This window comes from Beta vulgaris, chromosome 4, assembly GCF_026745355.1.
Source record: "Beta vulgaris subsp. vulgaris cultivar EL10 chromosome 4, EL10.2, whole genome shotgun sequence".
In the NCBI taxonomy this organism is placed as follows: domain Eukaryota; kingdom Viridiplantae; phylum Streptophyta; class Magnoliopsida; order Caryophyllales; family Amaranthaceae; genus Beta; species Beta vulgaris.
In genome coordinates this window covers 61095131-61108009 of record NC_079205.1, presented here as the reverse complement: position 1 = coordinate 61108009, position 12879 = coordinate 61095131, and positions in this window count along the sequence as shown.

The window sequence follows — 12879 nt, the reverse complement described above, 5'->3', positions numbered from 1 at the left end:
GTATGTGAATAGTATCAAAGTAAAAACGAGTCATCTAAAAACAAACAGATGACGTATATAATGTATTAATGTAAGACAATTTTGTAAAAACTAGTGTAAGTATGTAAAGCCTTGTTTATTCTTGTGCATTAATCATATATATTAACCCTGGATTATCTTAACATTAAACAAAAACACTAATTTGACAAAATCATTCTCCTTACCATATAAATATAATGTGATTATAACTTCGAAGAATCAACCAATAAAATCTATCTTTTACGTACTTCTTTCACATCCAAATATATGCTGGAAGGGGAGCATGCAAAACGCAAAAAACAACCTCTTCCCACACCTATTAAATTCAATCTCCAGTTGGAAAACATCAAGTTCTTAGCAATCAGTTGTCAGTACTTATACCATCAACTTACATAATTTCTGAAATTTTCATGCATGCCCTTATTATTTTATCATATATTTTGTCCTACTATGAGAAGTTTATCATCATCTTTGACTAGTGGACTAATCTCCTACGAGAGTTTGCATGGATACCTTAAAGGACAACATTTCTTCCAGCTTAGATTTTTTCCATACCCAAACTCGAACTCGAGACCTTGATTGAGGTGCGAGAGGCACTTAACCACTCACGCCAACCCCAACTGGTATTATTTTATCACATATTCAATCATACAATATAACTATAATATAGTAGTATAGTATTATTGTTTGGTAACATGATGATATAGTACTTCATATCATTTCCCTTGTATTATACCTACCCCTCCCTCCTGAATAGCAGAAAAATGATGACAATAATAAGGTTTTCTGAGACTGCCTTCAAAAACCCATAACTTTTACACATTCTTTCCCATATCTCTTTCTTTTTCTACATATGCTGATGATATTTTTCTCATATCTTTATTTTGATTTTCTTTTTTGTCATTCCTAATCATCAACCAACCTGCTCTGATCTGCAGTGCTCCCCCGGTTGAAGCGGGGGATGCTTTTCTTTTTCTCATTATATTCTCTCTCATCTGTCATGGGTGCACGCATATCAATAATGCATGCATGACTGACACTTTTTCACAATGCAAAGTCATATCCTCATGTAATCTTAAAGAAATCCTATACTATACCATCTTTACTAAAGATGTCTGGGTCTAATGATTAAGATTGAGGTGTTGTGAACGATAGGTTACAGGTTCGAATCCCTTCCTTTTTTTTCTTTACTTTGTACTGCCTTCGTGGCTCATATGGATCAAAAAAAATACTATACTATCTTTCAATATATACTACTTCCTCCGTTTCATAATACTCACTACACTTTTATTATGGAAAGTTTTGCATTACTTACTATACTTTTTTTTTGGACAATAAACTCTCTCTATCCCTCTCCTCTTCCATGAGTCCTTTTTCTTCTCCAAAAATTACTTAAAAGTTTGTGAATTGAAAAATATAGCAAGTAATATGAAACTAAGGAAGTACTTTCTCTGTTTCTTAATAAGTGCAACATAGAGAAAGTGGGGGAATATCAAGGAATGTAGAGAGAGAAAGTTGGGACCACAATAAAGTAGAGTAATTCAAGTGATGAAACAAAAAAGTTGTGGTCCCTCCTTGCTTTTTGGTGGTATATTTGTAATAATATTGAACTTTTTTTTACCATGTTGAGCTTGGTTGCACTTATTGTGACTATTCCAAATAAGGGAAATGTTGCACTTATTAAGAAACGGAGGTAGTATATATATTATATACAATAATCTTAATGTTATGATGGACGGAGTTTAATTAATTTGGCTACACACCAAATAGTTTCGCACCATAGGCATAGTCCACATAAAGAGTTGAGAAAGGAGTGTGGGTCCTAAAAAAGTGAAATTATCAAATTATTTTTGACATAGACCTAGTAAGATAGTCGGTCAAATTGATTTCCACTAGCATAACTTTAGGGTTAGGTTCATGTAGAGCTAATCAAAACTAGTCTGTCTCGGTTCGATCTGTTATGTTTTTGCTTTAATATAATCCGATTTTGGGTCTGGTTCGATTTTTTTGCTTTAAGATAATTCGATTTTTGGCTCAAAAAGGCTGTTCTTTTTGGCGCGAAATAGCGGGCTTTGAACACAAAATATTTAACCCGAGTCGACTAACGAGCATTTTTTTAAGGTATAATCCAGTCCGATCTATGATCACCTGTATATTTATGTCAAGTTAATTTATACTGAGCGTTGTTGCATGGTTGTAACTTATCTCAGTCTTACACAAATTCTCATAGAACCTTTTCTTAGTTTGTAATATGAATAGTCTGTGAGGTGTTTACTCTCACATGGACTATCTCATTTTGTATGTTGATCTTATGATTTCATCAATGAGAAATTAAAACTATATAAAAAAAAGTGAGCATCAAATTAAGTACAATGCAACGTTCTTGCCTAAATGCAAAAACCAAAATGCTTTATAGTTCATACAAATATATAACATTGTGAATACAATAATTCATGTTTATTATTAAGAGGAAGGAAAATTACATCTTTTTTAAATATTTTTCAGTTCCTTCGGCAACATATATCGTATCCAAATAAGGAAAAATGAATTTCTTCCTTGCTTTCTCTTCTCTCATTCTTTTCCTTCAAAATTTTATATATATCTAAACAAATATTAGTATGAGTTAACTCAAAATTTATAAGTTCCTCGCCAGAATGTCCATCAGGGGCGGGGCAAATATGAACAAAAATAAATGGGGTCATGTACTTTTTCCTTAATTGGGTCCTTCATTTGTAGTTAAAAAAAAAAAATAGAAGTATATATAGGATTCGTATTTACCGCCGCTTCCTAATGGCAACTATCTTCAAAAGTTAAAACAACAAAACTTTGATGGATTTCATGTTCTCGTTATTCTTTCCCTTACACTTTTACTACTAATCCAAATGTTTTCTTTTGTCTAATCTTTAAACAATTAAAAAATGTTCATCCTAGTATATCCTTTTCTTTCGTAGAACAAATAGGTAAAATAGAAGGAATAGAACTATAATCAGAATCCAGGAACAACAACAGTTCTAAAAAGAAAGCAAGAAACTAATGCACCTTCTACTAAACTAGCTAGGGGGCTTAGCTTGCACCCTATATTGGGACACTAAACCTTCTATTACGGTTTATAGTTGCTAGATTTCAATTGGCAATTTAATTAAATATTCTTTTACGAACTCACGGTAACATTGATCATAATGTTTAACAATTAAACTTATTGATCATTATATGAAGTAAAAAGCTTAATAGTGACATAAATATGCAATGTTAACCAGATGAACAATATGGGTATACAAATGAATATATAAGAGTTAAGACGATGGATATTTTAACAACTTTAATATGCTATGTACGATGTATTAGAATCGACATATCTTTGTGTAATTTTGTTCTTTTTCTCGCTAAATTTAGGGTTACACTATTATTTGTTAGGTATATAGTATGGAGATTGCTATATCTATCTATTAGGTATACTATTTATTACTCCCTCTGCTTTTTATTATATTTCTCACTTAGAATCTTGGCACTATTCATACTTAAAGAGTATCTTCTAATTGTTTCACAATTTATAAGAAAAAACATAGTCATGTGGGGTCTTGTTTGATTTGTCTCAATTAGTACATTATTAATAGGAAAATGATATATGTAGCCCTTAGGGCTATGTATAAGAAGCTTAAAATAGAAATAAAAATTTGAATCAAGCATTAATTACCTCAAATGGTGTGAAATTTTGTCATAAATTCATAAATTGTTTTCATTTTAAGACGTGTATTTAATGCTTATATGTAGCCCTAAGGGCTACATATAACATTACCCCAATAAAAGAACGAGATCAGAGACGGTAAATTTCACATGGAAATAAGTTGATTGCCTAATTATTATTTTTCATATTTTTGTGTTTAATTAATAATTGTAACAATAGTACTTACTAAAAGTTCCAAAGCTACCTTATTTATGCATAATGCAGTGATATGAGATTAAATTGAATAGATTAAGTGATTTTGATTGATATGTTTGATAAATTGATTTGTTGTATCTAATTAAAAATTGTAATTATTAGTCATGAAATGATTATATTGAAGTAGTTTATTTTAAAAAAAAAATAATCATGGTTTAGACAATTACATGGTCAGTAGCCGACCTTGACCCGCAGTTCATGAATTTCTGGATGCGCCACTGATGTGCATGGTACACCTTATCATATGCATGTTTCATCCAAGACTAATTTATGCTCATTCACTCATTTGGAACTCTCCTTTTTAGGCACTCTTCTTTTGGACTTATTTTCAATTTAGTTTCTCGTAGTCAGTTCAATTCAGCTCAATTCAGTTCAGCTTTGTTTAAACACTCTCTCATGTTTAGCTTTCTCACAATTCAGTTCAGGCACTCTCTCATGTTAAATTTTCTCGTGGTTCAGTTCAGTTTCTCGCAATTCATTTCAATTCAATTCAATTTATTCCAGTCCAAAAGAATGGAGCTTTAGTGTATTTTGCTCATTTGAATGATTTTAAATGAGTAATGAGTAAAATATAGCTTTGGGTGTACCATGTTCAATGTACACTAAGCTGTAAGATACAATTTGTATGTCTACTCAGTGGGTAATTAATTCGTCTAATTAATCAATACAGTCAAACTCATCAAAATTAATTATTTTTTAATTATTTATATTCAGCAAGTATATGTATCTATCTCCCTAATTAGCAATACATTGCACCATCAGCTAATGGTATGACATACATCATTTAATTAAGATAATTGTAGTCAAATAAAAGAAATGGAAAGTAAATTATCTCGGTAATGTCATCATAATCATGTCCTGTAGAAATTTAAGCCTATTGGGGGGAACAAAGAAGCTTGCCATTATAGACAAAAAGAGAGTTGCACCAACTTTTGACCATTTATCTAGGGTTCCCACCTAAGTTTTGAATTCTTTTGACCAGTGGTACTTTTTTTTCACCGTCCTATTAGCATTAATTACCAGTGCCGGTGCACATTAGCTAATTAAGCTGTAAAATATTGAAGTAACTTTTTATTTTAGAGTTATGCTATATACAGTCTTTAAGGTTGTATATAAAATATAAATATACTACTTAAAATGGAAATAAGTTGTAAATTTATGGAAAAATTTTGCATCAATCGATATAATAAATGATCAATTAATGCAACTTATTTCCATTTTTAGCTTCTTATATACAGCCCTTATGACTGCATGTAGCTTTTTCCATTTTTATTTTATAAACTCCAAAAAAAAAAAAAAAATGCAATCACCTGGAATGCATACTATAATGTCCTGGTACAGAGAAAGTTAGCAAGTTTTTGAATTTATACTGTTGTCCCTTCTTTTTGTGTCTTCATTGATGACTATTTTATTGTACAAAAAAAAGCTACATGCATACATGTATTTTGTTCTGCGTAGTTTTTTGTGGAAAAAACTTGAACACAATCCTTAATGAGGATTGAGGGTGATTCTACGAACAAAAAAACTCTTTATTTACGTATATTTCAATATAAGCATTCCCATGCAAAGAGCATACACAAAATAAAACTTACCAAATGTGGACTTTCCCAAAAGAAAATGGAATAATAGACTTATCTCTAATCTCAACATGCTTCCCATTTTTCTTATGAGACAATACATAAACGGCTTATGTATGAAATTAAGGATCATGAGTGGATTTCGAATACTTAATTAGTTGTTAGGAAATAGGGTGTTGTAGTTTGATTAATGGGGAACAAAATCAAGGAAATAGTAAAGGTAAGAAAACAATAAAGAGGAACAAAAAAGAACACAGGGATTTACGTGGTTCAGTCAAATTAGATTTACATCCATAGGTGGAGAATTAGAGTTTCTCCACTATAATGGAGAAAAACCAAAGAGAACAATACAAGGATTCTTAAAATAACTAGCGAGCGGCTCAAAGTGTTTCAAAAGTTGTGTGTTAAATAATAAACATCAGGAGGTTCTTTTATAACATAAGGAACCACGTACAAAATTCTAAAAGATAACTCAAAACTGAATATAGTCAATAACTGCGTAACAATTAAGCCGCCCGATAGCAGGGCGAGCAAATTCCTCAAGCAATTGACGCAGCGGGCCCGATCAATCCGTCCGGTCGGGTGAGCCTACGAAAACCGGTTTTGACGAAGTTTGAAGACATCAACTTTAACATTATCATTTACCAAAAGTTTATCAAACTCAATTCTATATAGCATTTAAGCCCGCTCAACTTCGAACAATTTAAAATGCCATTAATCTGAAAACAAACAACCAATTGAAAAATTCGGTTTAACCAATATGTCCAATTCAACTTAGATTGAATAATTCTAATTAACTTTTGGTCGATCAGATGTTGGTTATTTCCACCGGCAAAATGGATCTAATATAAAGTACTGCCCTTTAACGTAAGAAGTATATAGGTAATTTCTTGCAATTTTCCCTATACAAAGTACCTTTTATACCCATATTGTGAAGCCTCCATGCATGATATATCAGCAGATACAAAGGAGTAGGATAAGTGCTGTCAAATCAAACGGCTCATCCAGTTAGTTAGCAGTAAGCACACAAGTTGTGGGGCTAGAATTTCTGATTTCATGCATTGTGCCATGTGATATGAGCATGCCCTCTTTCCCCCAAATTTCTAATAATTTTGTGATATTACTCCTAAGGTCCACCTCCATTTACGAAGCTCTTACAACATTTAGGTGAGTGTATGTGTAGATATGGAAATCATTGACAAAACCCCCTACACAACAAAAATCACACAAGTGTATGTGTACCATCACTCAAAAAAGCATGAAAAAGTTAGTTTTATTTCAATAAATTAAAATCTAAAAGTACATTATATTACTTTGTTGGAACAACTTATAATATTAACATGTTATGATTTAAAAAGAAAAATTAAAGTATTATTAACGTATGTATATTGTTGCAGATATCATTTCCCTAACATTTGAATGTACGTGAAATTTTGGGTAAAACCTTCTTAGTCAAGGAAATGACTGAGATGGCAAGCTGGAATCATACATGGCTACAGTGGACCAACGTATACACCATAACATTCGAGATTTTCCCCATATACCCTAATCCCCAAATTTGCATCGATTATATATAGGAGTACAAATACAACTAAGTAGGGATTTTACCTTTTTCTTATATAAACATGACATACATTTTATTCATTACATAATAATGTTAAACATAATACAATACAAGATTAATTGTTTATTTGTTTCGAATATTAAGTTGGACTTCAACTAGCGTCTCAAATTTGAACTAGGTCACTAATTTCCGTGCTTCAAGCCAATCAAGACGATCACAAAGCTTTGGGATGTCAAGAAAGAAGTCCAGTTCACAATGATTTTCTCAATGATATGAAAATTAGTTTATTCATTAATATCAAATTTCTCTAAACTAAAAAAGTAAATACTTAAACTGATCAGAAATAATATGCATAAATTAATAATAAATATGCATCATTCATCAGAAGGTAGATGAAGATATCGATGTTTTGTATGTCACATATCTCAAGTACTTGTGTTGATTGCCAATTGTGCAACTCTAAATATCAGTTCCAAGATTTATTCAACAGGTGATAAATGATAGGAAAATGATATACATAACCCTTAGGGCTATGTATAAGAAGTTTAAAATAGAAATAAAAATCTGAATTAAGCATTTATTATCTCAAATGATGTGAAATTTTGTCACGAATTCATAAACTGTTCTCATTTTAAGACATGTATTTAATTAACAAATTATCAATCCCCGTGACCCCGTCTTTCTCCCTCGCCTTGGCCATGATAGGTTAACCAAAAGTATGAGCCTTATCAATTAACATGTTTCACGGAACATGACCCCTTAATAGCGAGGGCTCCAAAATAGTGAAAGTCCAAGTAGTAAAAAAAAGAAGTTTATCTACGTATTTAGGCTACTCTTTTTTCATAATATGACTATATTAAATGAAGAATCATGAATGGATGAACTATTACAGTAACGAAAACTTCAAATATGAGTTTGTACCGGACCTTTATATAGTTCGAAACGGGCCTAAGCCTTATTTGCTTCGTTTAAGAAGTTAATCTCAACCATATAGTATGGTCAAAATAAAGAACAACAAAAAATAAAAGAATGAAAAAGTGAGCTATGAAGAAGAAAGAGAAGGCAGTGGGAGAGTGGGATTTTGCATGGGAGAAATCAGCGGAGCACCCGTGCCTCCTTGGGAAGAAAATAAGCTAAGCGAATATTGTTAATCCCATTTGTTTAATAGTACTAAAAAAATTAACACTAATTTCCATGCCAAAATTATTATACAGGTATAAATTAAACTATCTCACAAAATTCCAAAAAGCCCAAAAAGGAAAAGGAAAAGAGAAAGATCCAAACAAAAATACAATTTTCCATATCTCAAGTGCTACTGCTTCCCATAAAAGATCACTTTGTTATAGGACAGACTATGGTGTCCTTAAAATTTTGCATGGTCCAATCCCATGGCTCATAGTTAGGCTGGATTAATGGACAATGCAGTCCAATAAGTACAAGGATTAGGTCTAGTGGTGGAAAAACTTTAATCTGTTGATAACTAGACATAAAATTAGCAGATTAATTCGGATTAAAGTTTTCACCCCGTTTAAAGTAGTAGGTTGAGTCGATATAATTTGTTGATTAAACATATTGGGTTAATTAGGGTAAAAAAAATTAACGAAACTAGACAAGATAACCAGTTTATCTATAGGCTGTTATTATCAATATTATTATTAGTGTGACTTGTGATGGTTTAATTAGATTTGTTCTTTGATACCGTATTTGATTACATTTTGGCAAGATATAGATATATAAAAAGTGGGTTAAGAAATATATGCGTTTTTACAGTTTAATTTATGTATGTGTGTAAGCTTGATAAACGAGTCGAGTAACTCATTCATTAGGCTGGCTTTAGGCTGGCTTGAGGCTGGTTGTTGATTCGACAACATATGATGAGTATTTTAACAAGTCTCTCTATGAGATTAGTCTTTTTTTAAGGAGCTTAATTATGTAATTAGAAAAGAGGATCACACATGACGAGTAGAGATAAAAGAAACCCTAAACCAAATCAAGATAATTTATTGTACAATTTCTCACAAAGAAAATTGTTGTATTTATATGAGGACTGAGTTACTATGTTCGGATTGACTTGGAAATAGATTGGTCAAACATGCATCAAATCTTTTACGCAGAAAAAAAAACCTCATATCTTGTGTCACGACATCCCATTAAAAAGGTAGGGTATAAAGAACTTGGAGAAGATACAAAGTAAAAGTGTAATAGGAAAGATAGTACTACTAGTAATTATATGCAACAGTTTTGTTTCACTTCCCCTTTTTTGAAGGGAAAATAAGACTTTACTTACACTTAATTGCAGAGATTATGACTACTACTATATTTAGAGTGTAGGTCTTGTGGCTCTATGAAAGATAAAAAGAGACAAAATTAAAGCTAATTAGTGTGGGATTAGAGCTTCATTTTAATATTTTCTTGGTAAAATCAATAACATGCACTTTGCCTCATGCTTGTCTAGGACTGTCTTTATACTAAATTCCTCTCTTATTAGCTTAACATTAGTCCTAGAAATGCTCGTCTCTCTCACTCTCTCTCCTTGTTTGTTCATCATAATCTACAACGGGCAACAGTAATAGGGATTCAAACCTTCTAATAACAAGGGTTTTAAAGTAAGATTTGGGGTTTTCCTCGAGAATTACTCTTAATGATAAATAACTTGCTTATTATATAGATTAAGAGTTTGAAGTTATCAAAGAACCAACTCAACCAAAAGTTTAAGCTGATGGTTGAGGCCCCAAGAATAGATTTATATTCTATCAGTTCCGTTCACCTTAAAAAATAAGCTTCAGGTCCAATAAGTTCCGATCAGGTCTGCTTAGGTTTGATCAAGTCTAACACAACACTCAAAAATATGTTTCAATAAGGGTCGATCAGGTCTAATAAGTTCAGGTTTTTCCAGGTGAATAGTATGCACCCTAAGAAAAATGCAATATGTAATCTTAAAATATATGTATAAGAATTAAGAGAGCGAAGAATTGGGTTGAGGCAAGAAGGCATTCACCTTTGCCTCACCCTCCATCCATCTCGTATAATTATTTTATATAGCTAAATGTAGGAGTTAGGATTATGAAAATTATGAAGAAATATATCGTATAATTATGTGTAAGTAATTTGTTATCGGTCTCCAAATTCTATGCATTTTTCTTTTTATAAATCTAAAGGCTATATTAATTTAGTCATTTTTTAAAAAAAAACTAACCCTTTCTCATTCATTTAATTCCTCCAACTAATTAATAATATGAAAATACTTTGGTTTTCTATAAGCATCTGAATATATTTGATTAATTTAAATAAGAGAGAATTATTACATCCAAATATAATAGATGCTATTGAGGAAACCTAAGTCTTGATCTTGCAAGCCATGGACCAATTGTCCAATTGTACAAGTATATCTTCAAGATGTACACAATATTGTTCATTATTTCGAGGCCTAAGTTGATTTCCCTTGGCATATGAGCTCTCTTTGCAATTTGCTTAATTGCATGCATGAACCACAAACTTTATTATTGAAGTTTATGCTACACTCGATTGCGTGTAATTTAAGGTAAATATATTCACGTGTATTAGATCCGTTCCATAATGCACCTTGCCACTCAATATATATACAGTTAATCTACAGCATAAGTGATATTGGAAGTGTTTGATGGATCAAGTTATTTTTTTATGGTGAAAATTATATACAAGTATAGTGCATCCAAAAACCAATGTTGTGCTTAAAAGATCCGAATAGACTATTATTGAGAGGGGAAAATACTTGCTTTGCTCCAAATTAAGGTAAGTAGAATCTAAGAGGGGTAGTAAATACTTATGTTGAAAATTAAAAGTTCCTGATTTTGTTTTCTACGGAAATTAAGGTAAGTAGAATCTAAGAGGGTAGTAAATACTCTCTCCGTCCCATAATATAGTGCTTGTTTCTTTTTTACACGGTCTCCAAGACGTAACTTTAACCTCTAATATCTTCAATTCCGTACTAATAAAAAATATAAAAAGTTGATATTATGAAACTACACATTGACACGAATCTAACAAGATCCCACATGAATAAATTTTTTAATATATACAAATGAGAATATTCGGTCAAAGATTTTAAAATTTGATCCACCAAAAATGAAGTAGGCACTATATTATGGGACGGAGGGAGTATATTTTTGTTATTTAAGTAAATATTGTATGGGAAAAGATGATGTTAGGAGAGAGAATAGAGAATAATTCGTGAAAGAACATTAATAGTATGACTTGAGTTGAATAAACAAAGCAAAAAACTAATTTCAAGAGGCAAACAAATGATATGATACGGTTTTTTCGGGCAAATCACGGGAAAATGTGGAACAAAATATAGAAACAAGAACTATATTTTGAAACACCCAAAATAGAAACAGAATCTATGTTTTAGGACGGAGGGAGTATCAAATTCTAACCATAAATAGATCAGGATGCAAAATAAACTGGGATCCTCAAAAAATGTATTGTAACTTCAAAGGAATGCTGAAAAAAGCTTATTCATATATTGCGAATTGAAAATGGACGCACAAGTAAATGTAATTTCGATATAGAATTCAATAAGTTTCTGATAGTTTTTTTTTACTAAATGAGGATTTTCTTCAAAAGAATCAACAATGAAAAATAAGTGGTTCGTATCTAGTAATCAAAACTAAATGATACTACTTATCATTGGGATAATAATTCATAATTGGAATTTTTTTTGATAATTAATTCATAATTGGAATTATCTTATAATCTTATCAATCCTTTGATTCCTTTTAATTTGATGTTTTTAGTTTAAAAAAATTAGACTAAAAAAAAGTCAATGTAAGATTATAAAAGGCGAAGCTCAAATGTAGTAGCAGATTCTTTGACTAAGAAAGGTTTAGTTCGCGAATCCGAATTTCTGGCTTGGTTTTAGGCAACATGTAATTTTGTGGCTTTCTGATTCATGAGTCTGATAATCCTTGTGTAATGGGCCTTGAGCATAGACCTTGTTTAAATGCTGTAAACACTGCCTTTTAATAGCTAAGATCGATGAAACCAAAACTTATTAGAAAAAAAAAAACTAAAAATAACAAAAGAAAATGAAGAGAATATGAGAAATTTTAATAAAAGACCAGTTTAAAAGTTGGGTGTTTTTTTAAGTGAATTGTTAAACATCGTCCTGAAATTTATTAAAATCGCCCAAAATTTATTTTTATAGACGGTTTCACCCTTCCCTCTTTTCCATCCCACCCACCACATACCTCCCCACTGACAGGCCATTTCATCCTCTCCTCTTTTCCACTGCACCTGCGAACTCCACCTACCTTTCCACTGCACTTGCGACCTCCACCTACCTTCCTACTGTACATGCGACCTCCACCTACCTTCCCACTGCAGCTGCGACCTCCACCGCCATCGCCATCACCGCAGCCAACAACACGAAAACCAGGCGATTTTTTTTTTGCCATGGGCGAACGTCCAGCACGAACGTCCGGGCCATGGGGCGAACGTCCTGCACTGAGCGGACGTTCGGGCCATGGGGCAAACGTCCAGCCCATACATTCGCCCATGGCAAAAAAAAATTCGCCTGGTTTTCGCGTGCGTTGGTGGCTGCGGTGTTGGGGGAAGGTTGCTGTCGCAAAATGGCAGGTGGATGGTGTTTGCGTGGCAGGTGGATGTTGGCTGCTTAGCAAGAGGTGGAGGGTGGTGATCTAGGGGGAAGAAAAAAAAAAGAAAAGGTGCGTAGGCGGCTGCGGTGGTGGGGAACGTCCCTGCTGTAGCCTGTAGCATTATGGCAGGAGGTGGATGGTGGT